The 25,239-nt window shown below is 40.0% G+C and overlaps 1 long non-coding RNA gene and 1 pseudogene across 1 annotated transcript; one reads left to right on the forward strand and one right to left on the reverse strand.

Moving 5' to 3' along the window:
* Positions 1 to 2,861: 2,861 nt before the first annotated feature.
* Positions 2,862 to 24,307, forward strand: LOC147371370 (uncharacterized). The gene is made up of 2 exons (XR_015164790.1): positions 2,862 to 2,978; positions 24,045 to 24,307. It is a non-coding gene; the product is annotated as an uncharacterized LOC147371370 (long non-coding RNA).
* On the reverse strand, positions 3,375 to 5,012 carry LOC147371371 (large ribosomal subunit protein uL30-like; annotated as a pseudogene).
* Positions 24,308 to 25,239: the final 932 nt, after the last annotated feature.

Here is a 25,239-nt window from a genome sequence, read left to right on the forward strand (position 1 = left end):
TGATACAACTCTTGTGTTTTCTGATGTACAAATATTGCACACACAGTTAAGTACTTAAATGTGTAAGACTCATACCATTCATATGTAAGAATACAGGAAATACCATATGCTGAGAATGGCATCAAAAATGCCCTTGAACATGTAGGTAATTTATCATTAATCTTCTAGGGTTTTATCTGAAATATTGTTTTTATTGATCTTATTCACTTTTTAAATTGTAATTTTTTTGAAGTATAGTTGTTGGCAATGTTTCAAGTTTACAGAAAAGTGATTCTGTTACACATATATATGAATATATTCTGTTTCTTCTCCATTATGGGTTATTACAGGATATTAAGCATAGTTCCCTGTGCTATACAGTAGATTCTTGTGGTTTATCTATTTTATAAATAGTAATTGTATATCTGTTAATCCCAAATTACAAATTTATCCCTCTCCCTCTTTCCCTTTTGGTAACCATAAATTTGTTTTCTGTATCTGTGACTCAATTTCTGTTTTATAAATGGGTTCATTTGTATTATTATTCTTTTATATTCCACATATAAGTGATCTCATATAATTTTGTCTTTCTCTGTCTGACTTCTTCCACTTGGTATGAAAATCTCTAGGCCCATCCATGTTGCTGCAAATGGCATTATTTCATTCTTTTTTTATGAGTAATATTGCATTATATATTGGAATACATACATCTTCCTTATCCACTCATCTATCTGTGGACATTGCAGTTGCTTCCATGAACTGGCTATTGTAAATGGTACTGCTGTGAACCCTGGGGTGCATGTATCTTGTCAGCTTAGAGTTTTCTCCAGATATATACTAAGGAGTGGGATTGCTGGATCATATTGTAACTCTATTTTTTTTTTTTTTTTAGTTTTTTAAGGAAACTTCATACTGTTCTCTAGTGACTGCACCAATTTACATTCCCATCAATAGTGTAAGAGGGTTCCCTTTCCTCCACACCCTCTCTAGTATTTATTATTTGTAGATTTTTTGATGATGGCCATTCTGACTGGTGTGAATTGATACCTCATTGTGGTTTTGATATGCATTTCTCCAAAAATCAGTGATGTTGAGCATCTTTTCATGTGCCTGTTGGCCATCTCTATATCTTCTTTGAAGAAATGTCTGTTTAAGTCTTTTCCCCATTTTTTTATTTTTTTTTTTATTGAGCTGTATGAGGTGTTTGACTATTTTGAAAATTAATCCCTTGTTAGTTGCATCATTTGCAAATGTTTTCTCCCATTCTGTAGCCTTTTTGTTTTGTTTATTGTTTCTTTTGCCATGTAAAAGCTTTTAAGTTTAATCAGGTCCCATTTGTTTATTTTTGCTTTTATTTCCATTACTCTAAGAGCAGATCCAAAAATATATTGCTGAAATTTATGTCAAAGAGCATCCTGCCTATGTTTTCCTCTAGGAGTTTTATAGTATCTGGTCTTACATTTAGGTCTTTAATCCATTTTGAGTTCATTTTTTATATGGTATTAGAAAATATTCTAATTTTATTCTTTTACATGTAGCTATTCAGTTTTCTCAACACCACTTGAATTTGGGCCTTTCTGTGGGGTGACATAATCCTTAAAAATCCTAAATGCCATCTAAAAGTCGCAAGGGGTTCTTACTTTCCAGCTTTCATTGCCCATCACTCTCAGCTTCACGTTTCGTGTGTGTTAGTTGCTCAATCGTGTCAGACTCTTTGAATTCAGTTCAGTCACTCAGTCGTGTCCAACTCTTTGCAACCCCATGAACCACAGCACGCCAGGCCTCCCTGTCTATCACCAACTCCCAGAGTCTACCAAACCCATGTCCGTTGAGTCGGTGATGCCATCCAACCATCTCATCCCCTGTCATCCCCTTATCCTCCTGCCCTCAATCTTTCCCAGCATCACAGTCTTTTCAAATGAGTCAGCTCTTCCCATCAGGTGGCCAAAGAGTTTCAGCTTCAACATCAGTCCTTCCAGTGAACAACCAGACTGATCTCCTTTTAAGATGGACTGGTTGGATCTCCTTGCAGTCCAGGGACTCTCAAGAGTCTTCTCCAACACCACAGTTCAAAACCTTCAATTCTTTGGTGCTCAGCTTTCTTTACAGTCCAACTCTCACATCCATACATGACCACTTGAAAAACCATAGCCTTGACTAGACTCTTTGCGACCCTGTTAACTGTAGTCCGCCAGGCTTCTCTCTCTATGGGATTTCCCAGGCAAGAATACTGGAGTGGGTAGCCATTCCCTTCTCCAGGAGATCTTCCTGACCCAGGGATCGAACTCAGGTCTCCCACATTGCAGGTAGATTCTTTACTGTCTGAGCCACAGGGAAGCCCACTTCACGTTTTAAGCTCTATCAATTCTGAACAATGTTCATAGTTCCTCAGATGCTCTTTCTGTCTTCTGATTGCAATGTTTTCTTCTGAGGATCAAACTCTACTCATTCAAGATTTACTACATCCTTCACATCATCTAGGAAGCCCTCTAGCATTTCCATCACCACCTCTGTTCTACATAAATTACTGTATGAGTCCCTACTAAACTGCAAGACTATTTTCTTTGTATTCTCGGGGCTTAGTACATGGGTTGAAATTATAAACTCAATAAACATTTATGAAACTGAGCTATTGTTCATTTTGAAGCTACACCCTTCATGATTTCACAGACTTCACTTCAGCCTTCCTGAATATTTGCTCCAGGTTAATTACTGTAATTTGTGTGTGTGTGTGTGTGTGTGTATGTACTTCTTTCTAGTTGTATTTCAAGTTCCTCCCAAAACAAGGCCCTGGGAATCCCCAAGTTGAAAAACACCCTTGGGCTTGGTCTATTGCTGTCTTGTATTCATACTTGGGTATTCATTCACAAACATTAAACTCCAGGAAAGAAGATGTGACAAAACAGGACTCCCTCCTCCATGGCATGAGTCCTTGGCTGGTTTCAGAGTGGATGGTGGCCAGTGGGGAAAACACACAGGAATTTTTCCTTGGAACTGAGGTAGGATAAAAAGGGCCTGCTGTGTATATCACCATCTTTTCCCTGACACTTCCCCTTCAGTTTCTGAGAATATAACAGTAAATAACCTTTGAAGATGGGCTTCCCAGGTGGCCCAATGGTAAAGAATCTGCCTGATCATGCAGGAGCTACTTGAGATGCAGCTTTGATTCCTGGATCAGGAAGATCCCCTAAGGGAGGAAATGGCAACTCACTCCAGCATTCTTGCCTGGAAAATTCCACAGACAGAGGAGCCTGCCAGGCTTAGTCCATGGGGTCACAAAGAGCCGGACATGACTGAGCGACCAAGCACGCATGCAACATTTGAACATATTGGGTAACATAACATGAAACGAAAATGCACGCTTCCAATGCACTGTGCTTTCAGAGATTCTGGGTTTAGCTCACCTGCCCAGTGAACTGAGTGCTGTGTTTGCCTCCATAACCAGGTGAGCCCACCTCCTTGAGGAAGCCCACTCTATTCTTGGTAGCACAGTGGGCCACTGAGAGTTGGAAAAGGCACAAGAACCCTGAGATCACCTGAAAATTCTTCCCTAGCAAGGCAATTTTATGAATGAAATCTTCCAAGCAAATGACACCAAACTTCCCCCAGTGCTGTTCAATCATTCTGTCTGTCAGAGGGACACTTTTATTCTTGACCTTGGCTTGTCTGTGTTCCAAGTTAAGTTCCCGAACAGACTTTAGATTTGGAAATCCCCAGGTCACATAAGGGTTTCTCTGGTGGCTCAAACAGTAAAGAATCCTCCTGCAATGCAGAAGACCTGGGTTTGATCCCTGGGTCAGGAAGATCCCCTGGAGAAGGGAATGCAACCCACTCCAGTATTCTTGCCTGGAGAATCTCATGGACAGCGGAGCCTGGAGGGCTACAGTCCATGGGGTCACAAAGAGTTGGACACAATTGAGCACACACACACACACACACACACACATACACACAGGTCACATGAAGTTCCACTATTCCAAAGTGAGTTTATGGTAGGAAAGGTTACTTCCACAAAGATACCACTGAAAATCTTATTCAGGCAAAGTCTTGCAATGATCCTCAGCACTAGTTAATTCACCCCATTAACCCTTTGGATGCCTAGAATAAAGGTCAAGAAATGTTTATCTGGGACTTCCAAGCCATGGAGTTTCACTTCTAACTGTCTAAGTCACACTCTGTTATGCAGTTGCTACCAGGAATCATTTAGGAACCCTGATGCCTAAACTTGAGCTCTTTTCGTTTCCTCTGCTTCTTCTTTCTTGCAAAAGCAACTGCTTTTCTTGGGTAGCTTTGAGGGCCTGATATGCCTTCTTCTTTCTAGGTGACTTTCTGGAACCGCCATCTTTCTAATGTTGCAGCTACTGCTCATGTGCAGCCCCAGTGCCTTAACAAACCCTAGGGAGGTCGGATGGGAGGGGGAGGGAGGCTCAGGAGGGACGGGGATACAGATATAATTATGACTGATTCATATTGTTGTACAGCAGAAGCCGACACAACATTGTAAAGCACTTATCTTTCAAATAATAAAAATTTTAAAAATAAATAAAAGATAACCACATTAGGATAGGGCATGATACTTACCAGAAAAACATTTTCCACATTAAACCATCCTTTTTTAAAAACTGTATATTGGTTATACAAGCCTGTGTCATAAATTTAACAAAATTATTCATTCCTAAAGAATTACTTTTAAAAAATATCATACTATTGTATCCTCAGAAAGTGGCATCAGCTTCTACCACACAATAAGAAAAAAAATGGCATTAAATGGACATCTTGAAAATAAGATTGCATGCTTTTAGTCCAGGCACTCTTCAGGTTTTCCTCTTTCTTCTTCACCCTATTCCCTCTCTCCTACCATTTTCCTTCCTTGGTTCAGCTCCATTTCCCCTCTGCTTTCCAACTGCCAGTGACAGATGGGACGGGACTTGCTTAAACTCTTGTAGAGCAATCATGGGTTTTAAGTTTGCTGATGGCTTTTCTAGAATGAGGATAGAGGCAGCGTGGAGCACAGACTGGGAAGGTAGGCTCATGCTCCCAGGTTCTAAATATCACCAAATCAGAAGACAATTGCATTTATGAAATTGGATAGAAACTCTTTTTATCTTTGAATAACCCCCTACACCATTCTTAGCACCAAATGCAAAAGAAAGGGTGAGAGAAAGGGCAAGAGTATTTATCAGAGAGGGGACTCTCTGCTGGGACGTTATAAGTAGCATGAAGAAAGAGTGAATTAGCTTTCAATTATCAGTGCTAAACCCACAAAGGAAAGGATAGGAAAAGCCTGCATATAACTGTAAAGAAGGCTGGGGAATATTATCTAGCTACATGTCCAAATGAAGAGTTTGGGGGTTGGGAGGGGGAGGGAACAGTCAATCTGTTCCACAGTGACTTAGGCCCACTTTTTAGCTAGGTGACTTAATCTAGTACACAAGCCTTAAAGGCAACAATTCAAATATGTGAATTTACTAAAGCACAGATTGCAACATGTGCTATACATTTTGCCTCATGTGCCATGTATCTTTGGAAAGAATGGTCTGTTTTGCTACTATAAAGAACCATGCTGACACAAACTGCTGAGTCATTATGTGCAATGAAGGAGTTTCATCCCTGGATTAGGTTACTTATAAGCTAACAGGTAGAAGAGAAAAGCTCAGCCACAGAATAAAAACACAGACGCAGAACACCATCATGCTATGCTTTATGAAAACACACAAACCCCTCCCACAGGAGGAGGCAAGGGGAAAAGGAGAGACAGAAAGGAAATGTACACAAGGAGTTGAACCAAATCAAACGTTTTGGGATACGCTTGACTACCTGCCCTGAAGAGGAATAAGATGAATTCGTAAGATTTGACTGGCCTGGTCTCACAGTCAATAACTGTTAAAACTCTGTCAGGCCTAACATGGATGACATCATGGAGGGCAAATGAAGATCATTTCCTTCTACAATGATTGGTCCTTGAGGTTTGTTTATACACCCAGCTGCCTGGGCCTTGTTGTAAGTAACCAGATAGCATAGGTTTGAAACAGGCTTTCCATTTGCATCACTGGGCAATGAGTGCAGCCAACAGGAAGCCCAGTGACTGAGATAACTTGTTTTAATTGAAATCAATACCAACACAGGCAAAATCTGCCTGGAATGGCAGTGCTACGCTCTGATGGAAGATTTTCATGGTCTCTGCCAATGATAACTGTAATCAAGAATGAACTATTAACTTCAATGGTGACATATAGTGCTTTCCAAGAGGAAAGAAAAAATTTTTGGACCAGTGACAGTTGTCAATACAGAAAAAAATTTTTTACTTCTTCAAGTCACTATTAGGTCTCAGTCCCAGACTCAAGGTCAATTCCAATTTGAGTTTCCATTAAATGGAAAGAGACAATTACCCACCCTAGTCTCTCTTTTGCCAATTCTTCTCCATTCTTTCTTTTCCACTTTCACCCACTGAAAGAGAGAATGGTGAAAAAGAAGATAATTACGACAATTCTCTTCCATGTGCAGGGCTGTGTTCTACTACAGGGAGCAACAAACTTTGTTTATAAAAGGCCAGAAAGTAAATATTTGAGTCTATTCAGTTCTGCCTATGTTATGAAGACACATAGATAATATATAATAAATAGATGTCCTTGTGCTTCAGTAAAATTTTATTTGTAAAACAATCAGCAAACCAGATTTGGCCTATGGACCATAGTTTATGGGCATAGTTATGAATAGTAGAGTTTATATGTTTTACTTATTCTCACTGAGGAGACTATTGCTATTCTTATTTTACAGATGAAATTGGTACCCCCCAAAAAACTTTCACTCTAATTATGGGTGAAGCTGTGTCTAACACCAAAGGTGAATCTAACATCGAAGCAGCCTATACTTTCCAGTTTTGCCTCTCTCCTGCTTGACTGAAGAAGGCAGTCAGGTAGCCTGGGCAATAGCAGAAACTGCACCCCTGGGCCTGATTACAAATTGTAGCTGCTAGTTTGAAAAGTCGCCCAACTTCTGTTGCAGTGATCCAGTGTTGTTGTTAATGTTGTTTAGTTGCTAAGTTGTGTCTGACTCTCTGTGACCCCGTAGACTGCATCACGAGACTGCATCACGCCAGGCTCCTGTCCTCTGCTATACCCCAGAGTTTGCTTAAATTCATTTCCATTGAGTCAGTGATGCTATCTAACCATCTCATCGTCTGTTGCCCCCTTCTTTTGCCTTCAAGCTTCCCCAGCATCATGATCTTTTCCAATGAGTCTGCCCTTCACATCAAGTAATCAAAGTATTGGTACTTCAGCATCAGTCCTTCCAATGAATATTCAAAGTTGATTTCCTTTAGGATTGACGGGTTTGATCTCCTTACAGTCCAGGGACTCTCAAGAGTCTTCTCTAGCACCACAATTTGAAAGCATCAATTCTTTGGTGCTCAGTCTTCTTTATGGACCAACTCTCACATCCATACATGACTATATACATCTTTGTTGGCAAAATGATGTCTCTGCTGTTTAATATGCTGTCTAGGTTGGTCATAGCTTTTCTTCCAAGGAGCAAGCATCTTTCAATTTCATGGCTGCAGTCACCATCCACAGTGATTTTGGAGCCCAAGAAAATAAAATCTGTCACTGCTTCCACTTTTGCATCTTCTATTTGCCATGAAGTGATGGGACCAGATGCCATGATCTTAGTTTTTTGAATATTGAGTTTTAAGCCAGCTTTTTCACTCTCCTCTTTCACCCTCATCAAGAGGCTCTTTAGTTCCTCTTCATTTTCTGCCATTAGAATGGTGTCATCTGCATATCTAAGGTTGTTGATATTTCTCCTGGCAATCTTGATTCCAGTTTGTGATTCATCCAGCCCAGCATTTCGCATGATGTACTCTGCATAGAAGTCAAATAAGCAGGGTGCCAATATACAGCCTTGACATACTTTTTTCCCTATTTGAAACTAGTCCATTGTTCCATGTTTGGTTCTAACTGTTGCTTCTTGACCTGCATACAGGTTTCTCAGGAGATAAATAAGGTGGTCTGGTATTCCCATCTCTTTAAGAATTTTCCAGTGTGTTGTGATCCATAGTCAATGAAGCAGAAGTAGATGTTTTTCTGGAATTCCCTTGCTTTCTCCATGATCCAACGAATGTTGGCAATTTGATCTCTGGGTTTTCTGTCTTTTTTAAACCCAGTTTGTACATCTGGAAGTTCTTAGTTCACATACTGCTAAAGCCTAGCTTGAAGGATTTTGAACATAACTTTGCTAGTATATGAAATGAGAACAATTATTTGGTAGCTGGAACATTCTTTGGTATTGCTGTTCTTTGGCATTGGAATGAAAACTGATATTTTCTGGTTCTGTGGCCACTGCTGAGTTCTCGGTATTTGCTGACATATTAAATGCAGTGCTTTAACAGCATCATCTTTTAGGGTTTGAAATAGCTCAGCTTTAATTCCATCACCTCCACTAGCTTTGTTCGTGGTGGTGCTTTCTAAGGCCCACTTGACTTCATAGTCTAGGATGTCTGGCTCTAGATGAATGACCACACCAGCACGACTATCTGGATCAATAAGACCTTTTTTTTATATAGTTCTTCTGTATATTATTGCCACTGCTTCTTAATATCTTCTGCTTCTGTTAGGTCCTTACTATTTCTGTCCTTTATTGTGCCCATCCTTGCATGAAATGTTCCCTGATATCTCAGATTTTCTTGAAGAGATCTCTAGTCTTTCCCATTCTATTGTTTTCCTTTATTTCTTTGCACTGTTTATTTAAGAAGGCCTTCTTATCTCTTCTTGCTGTTCTCTGGAACTCTGCGTACAGTTGGGCCTATCTTTCCCTTTCTCCCTTGCTTTTTGCTTCCCTTCTTTCCTCAGTTATGTGTACAGCCTCCTCAGACAACCAGTTTACCTTCTTGAAATTTTTGGGGGGAGAGATCGTTTTGGTCACCACCTCTTGTACAATGTTACAAATCTCCATCCATAGTTTTTCAGGCACTTTCTCTACCAGGTCTAATCCCTTTTATCTACCCATCACCTCTACTGTATAATCATAATGGATTTGATTTACGTCATACTTGGTCTAGTGCTTCCCAAGTGGCTCAGTAGTAAAGAATCAGCCTGCCAAGCAGGAGATGCAGGTTTGACCCCTAGATGCAGAAGATACACTGGAGAAGGAAATAGCAACCCACTCCAGTATTCTTGCCTGAAAAATCCCATGGACAGAGGAGCATGGCAGGTTACAGTTCATGGGGTCACAAAGAATCAGACACAACTTCATGACTAAACAGCAGATCCAGTGTTGACCTAACCCAATTTTTCATGAAACAAGGTATATAAAAAGTCAGATGCCACCAAAAACAAGTACTGTCCGAGCATACAAACCTTTAAAGTTTTTTGCTCATGATGGCCCCTGCGACCTCAACTCCAATGTAAAAAGTCAAGCATTGGGCCAGATTTGAAGGATATTTGAGCATTACTTTCAGTTCAGTTCAGTTCAGTAGAACAGTCGTGTCCGGCTCTTTGCGACCCCATGAATCGCAGCACGCCAGGCCTCCCTGTCCATCACCAACTCCCAGAGTTCACTCAAACTCATGTCCATCAAGTCAGTGATGCCATCCAGCCATCTCATCCTCTGTCATTCCCTTCTCCTCCTGCCCCCAATCCCTCCCAGCATCAGAGTCTCTTCCAGTGAGTCAACTCTTCGCATGAGGTCGCCAAAGTACTGGAGTTTCAGCTTTAGGATCATTCCTTCCAAAGAAATCCCAGGGCTGATCTCCTTCAGAATGGACTTGTTGGATCTCCTTGCAGTCCAAGGGACTCCCAAGAGTCTTCTCCAACACCACAGTTTGAAAGCATCAATTCTTCGGTGCTCACCTTTCTTCACAGTCCAACTCTCACATCCATACATGACCACTGGAAAACCCATAGCCTTGACTAGACGGACCTTTGTTGGCAAAGTATTGTCTCTGCTTTTCAATATGGTATCTAGGTTGGTCATAACTTTTCTTCCAAGGAGTAAGCGTCTTTTAATTTCATGGCTGCAGTCACCATCTGCAGTGATTTTGGAGCATTACTTTGGTGTTACACAAATACCATATTTATAGCACCTATGTGTTTAATGCCCACCAGAAGGATGGAAATTGAGAGTATATCTATCCCTAGAGCTTTGTGCAACACCTGACACATAGAAAGTTCTCAAGAAATATTGTGCCATGTCTTCATAGATTACTGAGGTAATAAAATGTATTTATTATAAATAAAAACATAATATACAGTTGCAGTACATATTATAATAATTATATTATATTATTATAGATCATTATAATTACATGTAATATTATTATATTACATGTAATTATAATTACATATTATAATATATAAACAAATTAAAGGTTTTTATAAGCACTGTAATAGAAGTAAGGTATTATGCTTGCTTTCTGTAAGCTGACACATCAATAGAAAAGAAGAGAGACACATTGTTGTTGGCCCTGCATTATTGCTGAGAAGTAAAAAGTGCTCTAATTGTTCAGAAGAGAACAGAAAGCTTAACTCTCTCTCCTCTGTAGGCATAGCTTCATAAAGGAGATGACATAGAAGTTGGCCCTTGGAACTGAGTAAGATTGGTTAGGAGGAAATGTTGGAGGAAGGGCATCTTGGGCAAAGGAGACATGGTGAGCAAAGCCAGAGAGATGGGGAAAGGTGGGGCATGTTAGAAGAAGAGAAGCTGTTTGGTCTGACTACAGCACTGGGCAGGAAGGGGGAATAATGAAAGATATGCCAGAAAGATACTTCAAGGAGATCAAACCACCAGTCAGTCCTAGAGGAAATCAACCCTGAATATTCACTGGAGAGACTGATGCTGAAGATGAAGCTCCAATACTTTGGCCACCTGATGTGAGAGCCAACGCATTGGAAAAGACCCTGATGCTGGGAAAGATTGAAGACAGGAGGGAAAGGGGACCTCAGAGGGTAAGATTGTTGGATGGCATCACCGACTCAATGGACATGAGTTTGAGCAAGCTCCAGGAGTTGGTGAAGGACAGGGAAGCCTGGCATGCTGCAGTCCATGGGTCACAAAGAGGCTGACATAACTGAGTGACTGAGCAACAGCAGGAAAGGCCAGAAAGATTAGGCTGGAAGCAAATAGGACTTAAATCATAGTAGAAGAGTTCTGAAATAAAGACTAATAATGAGAACTACATTTCCAAACAGAAAAACAGTTCAAAGTTTTTCATTTTCTCCAAAAATTGGAGTTATTTTCGAATTGAAAATGACATTGACAGAAAAAGAAATGGTGCTGAATTGTAAGAAAAAAATATATATATATATAGTCTGAAGGTAGAGGAAATGATGTCATGAAACACTCGTCTGTAAAGTTATCATGTTTTTTATTTGCTAAATATGTGAACTTGCATCTATTCTAATTTATCATTGTTTCAAGAGGATTAGTTAGGAGGATTAGTTAAGAGGTACTATAACCTCATGCAGTAGGAACTGAATCTATTTTTTCTCATTGTTGTATTCCCAGCACCTAATACAGCGCCTGATATGAAGCAGATGTCAAATAAATGTTTAAAGAAGAAGTGAATAAAGTCACACTGCCCTTCATAGTCATAAAAACAAGCATCTTTTTTTGGTTTATTTCTAGGTTTAGGAAATTACATGTCAGTTATTTGAAAGCCAACTAGGAAATTCACCAAAAAAAAAAAAGTTCTATCTAAACACCCAACAAAACAACAAACACTGCTTAGGTTGAGACCATTGCTTTAATTTTAGTGTTGACTGATAAAAGAATGAATTAAACCTAGGTTCTTATTTTAAAACCAAATTCCTTTGAATTTAGCCATATGTGAGAGACCCGTCTAGTCCATTATTTTTTGGTAACTACAAATAATTTTAACATAGAAGGAATCCTATGTTTAAATTAAAAACATGATCATCGGCCTCCTGACTGTTCTTCCAACCCATGCCAATTGCCCACTCCTGTCTAACCTACTCTTCTCCCAAGTTATCTTCTTCAAGTATGATCTTGTTTTTAGCTTTTTGTAATCCCAAATGAATGGGTCAATTTAAATGGAAACATTTGCAAAATTTTACTAGCAATCTCCTAGCAAGAATATTGCAACAACAGAAGGTAAATTATGGCCTGCAGCCTAGAGGGTTTTCATGGGAATTCCTGTGTCTGTCTGGACTAGTCTTTGGGGTCTAGACTGAGGGAAATCACTCCCTACATTTGCTAATTGCTGAAGCTAAAGCAGGATTTCCGTGCCAAGTAGGCAAAGCATAATCCTTAGAGACACTCGTGCCTCTGAGTGAGATGATGAAACCCCCGATGGTGGCTTGTTATTTTCATAGAGCACAGGCAGGTGTCCAGGGTCAACTAGGCATGAACCTGAAGCATGAGAATGGTCCAGAGCTGAATAGTAAATGCAGGGGTTTTCTCCTCCTTTTCTTTTCTCTTCTGTCTTTTGTTTTTTCCTCTTATTTGTTTTCTGTTTTTAGCTATTGGGTTTGTACTTAGAGAACATTTCTTGGTGGTGATGGTCACAGTGGTGGTAGATGGCATCCCGTTGCCTTATAAGAAACAGCTAGCTTCTGAGGTTATTGCAGTGGTTCTCTCTGAGCAGTGTGGCTTCCAAAAGTGGAGGTGGAAATTAAATGGCATTTACGTAGCAAAGCTGTAGGGATAATTAGTAATTCGACACACAGCCGTTCAGGGCAAGGTCAACAGGAGGAGTAACATAGCATCATATGACAAGCATTTAATGGGCTGTGTGAAATGAGTGGGTGGTCTAGGCTCAGCTCTGCCCAGGTACTAGTTCCCACACTCCTAGGCTCTGGAAAGGGTCAATTGCACACAGAGTCACACATACAGCCCTGACTGGATTGAGTTAGCCACCAAAGCCCCATTGGACCAGAGGTTGGAGTTCTGTCTGGTTAAAAAAAGTCATTCAATGAAGCTACAAATGCATGACATTTTAAGTGTACTAACCTAACTAAATTATACCAGTTGGTATAATTTTTTGGCTTAATAGTTTTTCCATTTCTTTGCCACAACATTGTGAAAGGAACTGGGCAGAGTCATGCTAATCCTGTGGAAAATGAGATGTTTGGATAGAGAAAAGGCAGGAAGGCTTCCTGGTGAAGGTTTACCAGCTGCAAAAAATTTTAAATGTCCTCCATTCATGAGCAAGGCTTCACAGTACCCTGACACCATGAGAATTCACCAGAGAGTTGGGTGGAGCTCCGCCAACACTAATTATGAAGTTTTCACTTCTCCTTCACCTCAGCTGATTCTTGAGAATGTCCATTTCCAATGATGCCAAGCCTTTCTTTGACAGTAGAGATCATTCTTTTTGTATTCAGTGCAAACCAATTAAACAAGCAGGAAGAGTAAAAACTTATGTCATCATGCTAAGAATTTCTACTAACTTTTTTTTTCTAGATTTTTTTTTTTTTTGTAGATATTTAATTCAACTGGCATTTGTCACAGACCTACTGTGTTCTATTATAGAAACCATCTACCCTATGCTCTGGGTTCGATCTAAAGAAAGCCTAGCATAGGTCAACACATAAATAGCTTTCAAATTCTTTACAACAGATGTCAGCAAACTTTTCTGGTAAAAGTCCAGATAGTAAATACTTTCAGCTTCAGGGGTCAAACACAGTTTATTCTCTGCACAACTACTCACCTCTGCTTTGTAGCCTGAAGGCAGCTATGTACAATACACCGATGAGTGGGTTCAGCTGTGTACCAATAAAACTTTATTTTAAAACCAAGCACCAGGACAGTGGATTGTAATACAAAGTTACCCAAATGTCAAACTGAGAGGGAACGAAAAACAACCAACGTTTACTATTTTACTGAAAACATAATCTGACTTCTTTCAATCATTGTTGTTCAGTCGCTAAGTCATGTCTGACTCTTTGTGACCCCATGGACTGTAGCATACCAGGCTCTCTCTCCTCCACTGTTTCCTGGAGTTTGCTCAAATTCATGTCCATTGAGTCGGTGATGCTATCTAAGCATCTCATTCTCTGCTACCCCCTTGTCCTTTGCCTTCAATCTCTTTGAAGGCAGCATCAGTTCCAGAAAGTTGGCTCTTTGCATCAGGTGGCCAAAGTATTGGAGCTCCAGCTTCAGCATCAGTTCTTCCAATGAATATTCAGGGTTGATTTCCTTTAGGATTGACTGGTTTCTTCACTTTGCAGTCCAAGGGACTCTCAAGAGTCTTCTCTCTTTCAGTCACAGATATGAAAAATTAATCCCCTTAGTCAGATGCAGAAGCAGCTTCACAGTCAGAGTGTTTTATTAATTCATGATTTATGCTTTACCTAACTTTCAAAAAAAAAAAAGTCCCAAGTGGCTGTCACTGGGAATACATACATTTAGATTTATTTGCATGGTGTAGGCAAAGAGACTTGTCCAACTAATGCAATTCTAGGTAGAATTATATGTCATTAATTGGAAATTCAGCTGAGACAAAAATTTGCCTTCCTTTAACACTTAGTTAAGATGGACTGTGTCAGGCTTGAGCAGACAAAGATAGTGAGGGAAGAGGGCTTCTCAGGACATGAGCAAATCAAATCATGAGCCAACAGAGAAAATACTCTTTAAGACAAAGCATGAGCAAAACTTAGAGTTAGTGTCAAATCATAGTATTATGCCTCATTAAAGAGGAGAAAACAGGGGAAAAAAAATTTAAAAACCCTAACATTTTTAGAGAAATTACTATATGCCTAACATGGTATTAATAAGTAATTTAAAATGAGCCATCCATTCAAATTTTTTAATACTTCAAAGTAAGTATGCTTATCTACGTATTACAGGGGAGAAAAAAGATTTTCCTTAAATGTACATACTAGTACCCCTTAGAATTGGAATCTGAACCCAGCTCTCTCTAGTTCCAAAGAATATGGCTTCCTTTTATACAGCACTGCTTCATGAGCACAAAATAACAGAATTTGGCCTATCTTTTAAGTCAAGAATCCTCTTGCATCTTCCTAATTCTTTCAACCTATAATATGCTCTACTTGTTTGTTCATTGTCGAATCAAATCATGGTCAATATCAGATCAGATCAGTCGCTCAGTCGTGTCCAACTCCTTGCGACCCCATGAATCGCAGCACGCCAGGCCTCCCTGTCCAACACCAACTCCCGGAGTTCACTCAGACTCACGTCCATCGAGTCAGTGATGCCATCCAGCCATCTCATCCTCTGTCATCCCCTTCTCCTCCTGCCCCCAATCCCTCCCAGCATCAGAGTCTTTTCCAATGAGTCAACTCTTCACATGAGGTGGCCAAAGTACTGTAGTTTCAGCTTTAGCATCATTCTTTCCAAAGAAATCCCAGGGCTGATCTCCTTCAGAATGGACTTGTTGGATCTCCTTGCAGTCCAAGGGACTCTCAAGAGTCTTCTCCAACACCACAGTTCAAAAGCATCAATTCTTCAGCACTCAGCTTTCTTTAGAGCCCAACTCTCACATCCATACATGACCATTGGAAAAACCATAGCCTTGACCAGATGGACCTTTGTTGGCAAAGTAATGTCTCTGCATTTTAATATGCTGTCTAGGTTGGTCATAACTTTCCTGCCAAGGAGTAAGCATCTTTTAATTTCATAGCTGCAGTCACCATCTGCAGTGATTTTGGAGCCCCAAAAAATAAAGTCTGCCATTGTTTCCACTGTTTTCCCATCTATTTGCCGTGAAGGGATGGGATCAGATGCCACGATCTTCGTTTTCTGAATGTTGAGCTTTAAGCCAACTTTTTTACTCTCCTCTTTCACTTTCATCAAGACGCTCTTTAGTTCTTCACTTTCTGCCATAAGGGTGGTGTCATCTGCATATCTGAGGTTATTGATATTTCTCCCGGCAATCTTGATTCCAGTTTGTGTTTCTTCCAGTCCAGCGTTTCTCATGATGTACTCTGCATATAAGTTAAATAAACAGGGTGACAATATACAGCCTTGACGAACTTCTTTTCCTATTTGGAACCAGTCTGTTGTTCCATGTCTAGTTCTAACTGTTGCTTCCTGACCTGCATACAAATTTCTCAAGAGGCAGATCAGGTGGTCTGGTATTCCCATCTCTTGAAGAATTTTCCACAGTTTATTGTGATCCACACAGTCAAAGGCTTTGGCATAGTCAATAAAGCAGAAATAGATGATTTTCTGGAACTCTCTTGCTTTTTCCATGATCCAGCGGATGCTGGCAATTTGATCTCTGGTTCCTCTGCCTTTTCTAAAACCAGTTTGAACATCAGGAAGTTCATGGTTCACATATTGCTGAAGCCTTAATCAAACCCAATCCTATGATTGGTATGTAGTTCCTTGGGTTTGAAGTTAACTAGCCCCCTAGATGGAGGAAGCCTGGTGGGCTGCAGTCCATGGGGTTGCTAAGAGTCAGACACGACTAAGCGACTTCACTTTCACTTTTCACTTTCATGCATTGGAGAAGGACATGGCAACCCACTCCAGTGTTCTTACCTAGAGAATCCCAGGGACAGAGGAGCCTGGTGGGAGGCCGTCTATGGGGTCGCACAGAGTCGGACACGACTGAAGCGACTTAGCAGCAGCAGCAGCAGCAGCAGCCCACTAGAGATCAAAGAATAGATCATCTGTCAAAAACTATATTCCCCCTCCTTTCTCAGTCAGTTAACTGAGGCTGGCTTTCAAATAATCCATAATTCTCATGCATTTAGCTACCAATTAGTCCTGAGAGTATAATAAAGAAAAAGAATAAATAACATTTACTGTGTCTTAAGTATGTACCAGTCAGTGTGACATCATTCTGAATTCTTTGATGATCCTATTAGGAGAGTAGGACTGTATCTCCATTTTACGTAAACTGTCTCTCACTAAGAGTCAGGATAATCTGCTCTGCGTCACCCAACTGGTAAACAACAGAGCTGAGATTCAAACCCACATCTTGTTAAATTACTTCTAAACACAGACCTTAGAGAAAAATCACATGGTTGTTTTTCCTGATAAGCAGGAAAACAGTCTTCCTGATGAGGCTTCCAGTTAGGAAGGTACTTTCTTTCTTTCAGTGCCTGAATGCACTTTTGACCTCCAGGAAAGGAGCTTGAGGAAGAGTAAGCAGTAGTATTCACTCTTCCTGCTATCTCAAGAGCCCCTATAGAAATTAGGAGCCAAAAGTAGTGAAAAAAAAAAAAAAAGAAAGAAAGAGAAGGGACAGACATTGTTGAAACAGAAATAGAAAAGGCTTAGTAATAAAGTCTTTTCAGAAATGTGGTTTGAAGAATTTAAACATAGGTACATGTTGCTCCAAAAGTGATCAAAAGTAAAATTCAAATACCGTACTTGCCAGTACTTGTATTTTACTCACATAGAGATAGAGTTTGTACAAAATATAAAAGAAAGTGCATAAGAGTTCTTTCATTTCTCAACAACCAGCTTCCCAGAGCACCTCATAATAGGTTTTTCAACATCATGAACACAGTAATGCATGACTTTATACTAAAGTTCAGAAAGCCCACATTCTATATGCACTTACCTAAGGTTGTGAGTCAAATGACAAACCGCGCATTTTATTCCCAAGTAGGAACATTCCAGTTTTCGCTGAATTGTTACACATATATTGTCCTTTCAGTCTTTCCTGACAACAGAGAATGGTGATAAATCTCTTTGCCTATATGGAATCAAGATATGATTCTTAAACAACAAAGACTGTAATTGTATTAGCAGCACAATGAGTCACCCTATCACTTATATCCTGAATAAATGTGAGAAGCATCTGTTGAAATGGAATCCGTGGGCTCCTTTTAATGGGCCAAATGTCTCCAAGGACAGAATAGTGGGAGGAAGTGATCCAGCTGCTCAGACTACAAATCTTTTGTCCTTGAAAGAAAAATCAGGGAAGCATCCTGTAGAAAAAAATAATTGTATGCACTTTACCTTGGGAAAAGATTAACAGAGCTTAGTTAGAGCACTGGTCATTTGACTATTTCTATTTCTGTTATTCCTCACAAGAGGTATGGCAAGAGTGAATTTTCCTCCCTGATGTGTTTCTCAAGTTGTGATTTTAAAATTTCTTCAAGGGTACTTCAGGGGGCCAAAAGAGAGGCCCTACCCACTCCCATTGCTTCTGCAAAGCAGACACAAACACACACCACATAAAAAAGTTCTTACCAAATCAATGGAAAGAAGAGTATAGTAGATAAGGTACTAAGGGAAGAGATGAAGCAAATGTTCCTTAGTGTGAAAATTAAAAAAAAAAAAAAAAAAAAAACAGCATAAAAATCACTGTATAAAATAGGGACATTTCAGCACTTTAGAACTGCTCAGGGACACTCTGAATGGCCCTGTGCTGTGCCAAGTGCTGTGCTCAGTCACTTCAGTCATGCCCAACTGTGATTCTATGGACTATAGTCTGTCAGGCTCCTCTGTCCATGGGATTCTCTAGGCAAGAAAATTGGAGTGGGTGATCTGAAAATGCCCTTGGACCAGGGCAAGCTCTTTTCTTCATGAGAGAAAGTTGGCCTAGGCATTGGGTGGGAAAGGAAAAAAAAGGGGCCTATCTGATAAATGAAACATTTCCTGCCATACCAGTAAACAAGAATGTCACAATCATCAGCAGTTGCAGCCACCGTGGATGATGAGCTGGTGAGCCCTGAGGGAACTCAAGACGGAAAGAATATATGCCATTTGGCAGCCATCAGGCTGCAGTCACTCCCCATGGTGAACCCTGAGGAGACTCAAGATGTGAAACCTCAGGAAACTGGCCCCAGATAGCTGAGGTACATATCACAAGAATGAGTTCACTGAGCCCAGACTCTTGCATTTTCCCATACATAGAAAAGCACTAAATTCCTTAACTTGAGATACCTAATTTTCTTTAATTAACATCATCTTTTGCTGTTTGACTACCTGCACTTTGTTGTAAAACTTCTATATAACCTAGCTTCCCCAACCCTCACCACCACCCCACCTCTGCCCTCCACCACCTCCTTGAAGCAGTTCTCTCAGGGTTACTTGAGATGCTGTCTTTGGGGCCTGAAGTCGTAGAGTGAAGTGAAAGTCACTCAATCATTCCAACTCTTTGTGACCACATGGACTATACAGTCCATGGAATTCTCCAGGCCAGAATACTGAAGTGGGTAGCCTTTGCCTTCTCCAGGGGATCTTCCCAACCCAGAGATCAAGTTGTAAAAATTTCTCACCACATAAAACATAACTCTCAACTTTTAGACTGTGAACATTTTTTTAAGCCCACATATTCTACAGTTGAAAGGGAGCTTGCACAATAGTTGCTCCAAGTTTCCTAGGGTTTACAGTCCTTCCTGTCATTTTCACTGCCCCCAACATCACTGATGTAGGCGGAGAAAGCCATCATCTAGAATCTTTAGGAAGATCATGACATTGCTTGCCCTGACCCTCCCATGCATGCCCCTGAGACAGGAAACCTCAAAGGACAAAGGACACATTAGAAAAACTGTGCCTCACAAGTCACTTATCTTGCTCTGAGAGGGTCAGGCTTCATTACCTCTATTCTGCAAAAAGCAATAAAGAAAAGAGGGAGGGAGCCCAACGCTGCTGAGGAAAGACAGTGGCAGGGGCACCACTGAAGATGACAGAGTTGTTCTGGCAAAGGCCCTGGCAATTGCTAAATGTGCATAGAGGTGCCTGTCTTGGAGTAAGCCCCAGGAAAAAAAAAAAATACCAGGCAAGCTGAGCAGCTTGGAGCAGTGGCAGACAGCAAGAGCATGCAAGGGAGTAAAGCAGACTCTGGCCAGTGTGTGCAGGATATACCCAAGGAATTGCACTCTCCTTGCTGTGAGTAAAGATGAAATGGGAAATGCATAAAGGATCACCTAGGGATTTCATGATTGAAATTAGCCACTGAAAAGACTGGGGAGCTCTTGGGAGTTTTGTTAACAGCAGGAAGATCATTATCATCACATCTTAATGAACATTTATTGGACATTTGCTTTGGCCCAAGCATTGTGGTAAACCCTATGCATGCTTTTTCCCTTTAGTCTCCATAACAACTCTGTATGGTACACACTGTAGTTCCCTAGAGTGGTATGGCTGTTTTACAAAAAATGAAAGGGAACCACTTGGAAAGTTAAGAATATTGCCCAAGATTACATAGCTGGCATATGGGAGAGTGAAGACTGTTCTCAGGCCTGTCGTATTTCAAAGGTAGACTCTTTAAATAATGGTAAAGTACTAACAGCAGGCCTGTTTTGGCTCTCTCCTTAGGGTTTTTACATACATTCATATTTGCCCATCATTCATATAACAAAGACTTCTGAGAACCTACTATATGCCAGGCCCAGTGCTGTGCTCAGCATTGGTGAAACATTTATGAAAATGTCAGCAGAGTCCCACATCTTTTGGAGCTTTCAGTTAGTGGAGGAGACAGATATTAGTCAAATAGTTGTACACATAAATATAAAATTACATCTGTGATAAATGTTATGCAGGATTTTGAAGCACATAACAAGGGTCTTTGCATAACCTGAGGGTTCCCTACAAAAGGCGCCAGTGAGTTGACAATGGAAGAATGAGTAGAAAATAACTAGGTTAAAGGGTGGAGCTGAGAAAAGCATCTTATCTGGTACTAAACACCTGTGGGGGGAAGGGAATTGGACCTAGTGGAGGAAATAATTTTTAAAAAAGACGGTGATAGTATTGTGACTACAGAAAGAAAGATAAAGTGTCTACAGAGGATAATAGGAGAGTCTTACACAGTTTTCAGTGTTGATAGAAAGGATTGTGTTGTGTGTTAGTCGCTCAGTCATATCTTACTCTTTGCGTTCGTATGGACTGTAGCCCACCAGGCTCCTCTATCCATGGGATTCTCCAGGCAAGAATACTGGAGTGGGTTGCCATTTCCTTCTCCAGGAAATCTTCCCCACCCAGGGATTGAATCTGGGTCTCCTGCATTGCAGGCAGATTCTTTACCATCTGAGCCATAAGGGAAGTCCAGGAGGGATTGAGTAATGATAAATAGTCAACACTTATCTTGCTGGTTATATGCAAGACAATGTTGTTTACATATATTTACTCATTTAATTTTTCTTATTAGCCTCTGCAGATGAGGTATTTATTATTCTCATTTTACAGATAAAGAAATGGAAGCGTAAGTAATCTCGCTCCCTAGTGAAAAATGGGTACTGAAGATTGGGTTCTTAAAGGTACAAAATTGGTAACAAATACATAAAAGCAAAAATTAAAAATCTGGAGTAGAGTTTGGAATTTCAAAAATACGATGTTAAAGAAAAGAAGAAGTAAAAGATAGAGGGAGAAAACAAACAAAGAAAAACAAACAAGGTCGCGAAAATTATAAAGAAAATATAGGTACAAAATTGATAACTAATACCAAAAAGCAAAAGTTAAAAATCTAGAGTAGAGTTTGGAATTTCAAAAATACAATGTTAAAAAAAGAAGAAGAAAAAGAGAGAGAGAGAGAAAAAAAAAAAAAAAAAACAAGAACAAACAAAGTCACATAAATTATAAAAAAAAAAAAATACAGGTACAAAATTGATAACAAATACCAAAAAGCATAAATTAAAAATCTAGAGTAGAGTTTGGAATTTCAGATATACAGTGTTATTTAAAAGAAGAAGAGAAAGAAACAGAGAAAAAGAAAAAGAAAAAAGAAAAAAGGGTCACAGAAATTATAAAAAAAAAAAAAACTATAGGTACAAAATTGATAACAAATACCAAAAAACTAAAATTAAAAATCTAGAGTAAAGTTTGGAATTTCTGTTCCATTGGAACAGAACATTGGAATACAATGTTAAAGAAAAGAAGGAAAAAAAAAAAGGTCAAAAAATTATAAAAAATATATATATATGAAGTTTGCTTTAAAAAAAAATAAGGTCTTCTTTTTTTTTGCAAAGTAATCAGTTATAAAAGTGGAAATTAAAGGAATAATAGAGGACTTAAAAAAATTTTTTTAATAAAAAAAATAATTTAAAAAAGAAAGAAAGAAAGAAAGAATGATCGTACAAATAGTAAAAATATATCTAGGACTTTCTCCGGTTTTGTTGTGAGTATTGTGGGTTCAGTTCATTTTTGGCTAGTTCCTTGGTCCGACTTATATTTCTCAAGATCTATAGGCCCCTTCCTATGTAGTTGGTAGTAACCACAGGGTTTTAATCTATTGCCTGTAGCTTCCAAGGAGGTTCCCTCTGTTATAGCTTCTTCTGTTTGCTGGTCTCTTCAGTGTCTGGTTTCTGCCCTGACACAAAGGGGACGGTGGAGGACACTTTTTTTTTTTTTTTTTCCCCCACTGCTGGGCATACACACTGAGGAAACCAGAAGGGAAAGAGACACGTGTACCCCAATGTTCATCGCAGCACTGTTTATAATAGCCAGGACATGGAAGCAACCTAGATGCCCATCAGCAGATGAATGGATAAGAAAGCTGTGGTACATATACACAATGGAGTATTACTCAGCCATTAAAAAGAATACATTTGAATCAGTTCTAATGAGATGGATGAAACTGGAACCTATTATACAGAGTGAAGTAAGCCAGAAAGAAAAACACCAATACAGTATACTAACGCATATATATGGAATTTAGAAAGATGGTAACAATAACCCTGTGTACGAGACAGCAAAAGAGACACTGATGTATAGATCAGTCTTATGGACTCTGTGGGAGAGGGAGAGGGTGGGGAGATTTGGGAGAATGGCATTGAAACATGTATAATATCATGTATGAAACGAGTCGCCAGTCCAGATTCGATGCACAATACTGGATGCTTGGGGCTGGTGCACTGGAACGACCCAGAGGGAGGGTAGGGGAGGGAGGAGGGAGGAGGGTTCAGGATGGGGAACACAGGTATACCTGTGGCGGATTCATTTCGATATTTGGCAAAACTAATACAATATTGTAAAGTTTAAAAATAAAATTAAATTAAAAAAAAAAAAAAAGAAATGGAAGCAAAGAGTTTAAGGAACTGGCCCAGATAGTGCATGTCAGAGCTACAGGTTCTTGTTCTTAACCAATATAGACTCCTACTTCTATATCTTAAAGAAAAGGGGATGAATATATTAGAGAAAGTATGATCAATAGGTTAAGATAGTAGTTCTTAAATACCAGTGTACATGAAAATCAAGAAGTGTGACCATTTAAATTCAGATATTCATGCTCTCTGCACTCCTAGGTTTCTGAATCAATAGGTCCAGTCTTTTTTCAATATTCAATCCAAATAATTCCAATGCAAATGCTCCAGGGACAAAACCTCAAGAAATACTGCTTTGCTTTAACAACTAGGAAGGGTAGCTGCAGACGTAGGAAGTTTGGTATGTTTGGTAGAGGAGCTTGGGGACGTTCCTCTCCAACGGCCTCAATGTATTCTGTGAAGTATAATAGAGCATACAGAAGTAGCATAAGACAAATGCAGGTGTCATCTGAAAGACCCTGCTTAACTATGAAACAATTGAGAACAATCCATCCTTGGCTTTGAGAAACACTGCTCCAGTGAATTGCTCCATTTCTTGTTCATTCTGGTCCCAAGAGTGGCTAAAGAAGACTCTGTGTCTGTAGCTCAAGCAATTACAGGAAGGAATGTGTATTCTAAGGGTGAAACGAAATAGGACCTTATGGGACTTGGGTCATTCCATGCTCCCTGTTTCTTGTTTGTAGGGAGTAGCCTTCAGCCTTCATGGCCTTCCCTGAGTTCCAAAGAGCAGATTGAAACAGTTGCTAATCTGAGGAGGCAGGGGATGTAGAGACAAGAAAGGAGCAGCCAAGAAACGATAGTGCAGTCTTGGGGCAAAGTCCTGGCTCTGCCTCAGGAATACACATAACAAATCTGGACACTTCTGTAGCACTAAGAAAGAAGTGAACGTGTTACTTGCTCAGTTGTATCCAACTCTTTGTAACCCCATGGACTGTACCCCACCAGGCTCCTCTATCCATGGGATTCTCCAGGCAAGAATACTGGAGTGTGTTGCCATTCCCTTCTCCAGGGGATCTTCCTGACCCAGGGATCGAACCTGGGTCTCCTGCAGAACCCAGGTCTCCTGCATTGCAGGCTGATTCTTTACCATCTGAGCCACAGGGAAGCAAACCCTCAACAAACTAAACATATTAGTGTTCTTCATTTCAGATTAAAGGAACCAAAGAAGCTTTTCAAGAGACCACCTGAGGCCAGATTAAAGGACTCACAGAAACTCATGGGACCATCTAAGGCCAAATTAAAGGCATGCAGGCTCTTCACACCCTAATCCTTATCAGCAATCTGCCCTTGAACCACTGCTATAAAACTCCTCACCAAATCATCCCAGGTTGGGGCACACAGTTTTGAGAGGCATGAGCCTGCTGTGTACCCCTTTGTCTGGCAAAGAAATAAAGATATTCTTTTCTACTTCATCTAAAGCCCCATCTCTGAGATTTGCGTCAGCACTGCACAAAGAGGCTGAGTTTCAGCATCAAGAGAGCAGTTGGAAGGCCAGATGATTGAAGAAAGACTAGATGCAGAGTGGAGATAAACTAAATAAGCCAAGGATAGCTGCAGGCTTGAGGTCCTACAAGAGGGAATCAATAAGATCCAGAAGAGGAAAAGATGTACTTATGGCTGAAAGGGAAGTAAATGGGAGACTTGGTTTATATACCGTGTCCTGGGTTGCAATGGGCATTGTTTAAAACTTCTTTTATCCCAGAATTATTTCCCAGAACTTGCTACTGGACCTCTCAGAACACTGATATGAACATCTGAAAAAGTAACAGGGACAAGGGGGAACATCTGCGGTCTGCAACTTACACAGCTAATGAATGGCCTTTCCCTGACTCTTGTGAAGTTAAGTGAAAGTTGCTCAGTCGTGTCCGATTCTTTGTGACCCCATGGCCTACACAGTCCATGGAATTCTCCAGGCCAGAATACTGGAGTGGGTAGCCTTTCCCTTCTCCAGGGTCTCTGACTCTTACATCACCAGAAAACATAAACCTCCACATGCTGTAAGCATGTAACCAGCAGTAGGGAAAACATTCATTATCAGGAAGAATTGTCCAACTCCTAAGGATTCAGCTCTAGAAGAGAAAATATTCTGTTTAATGACTTTTCTTAGTTCTTTCAATGGATTGTCCTTGTTGCTTATTTCAATCACCCCCAAGAAGCAAATCAAAACTGGAGTCAGATTTCAAGTGCAAGCAACTCTCGACTATCCGTTTATTTCACAGTTTATAATCCACATGAACACAAAAGTGTAACTTAGCTAACCACTTCCACAGCCTCCTCCTCTTTACCCAGAAATAACTTCCTTGGCACCTTTAGCTGGAAAAAAATGCTTATCTTGAATTTAACC

Source organism: Bos grunniens, chromosome 5 (assembly GCF_055505025.1).
Source record: "Bos grunniens cultivar Pamir isolate PY7600 chromosome 5, Bosgru_T2T1.0, whole genome shotgun sequence".
NCBI classification, from domain to species: domain Eukaryota; kingdom Metazoa; phylum Chordata; class Mammalia; order Artiodactyla; family Bovidae; genus Bos; species Bos grunniens.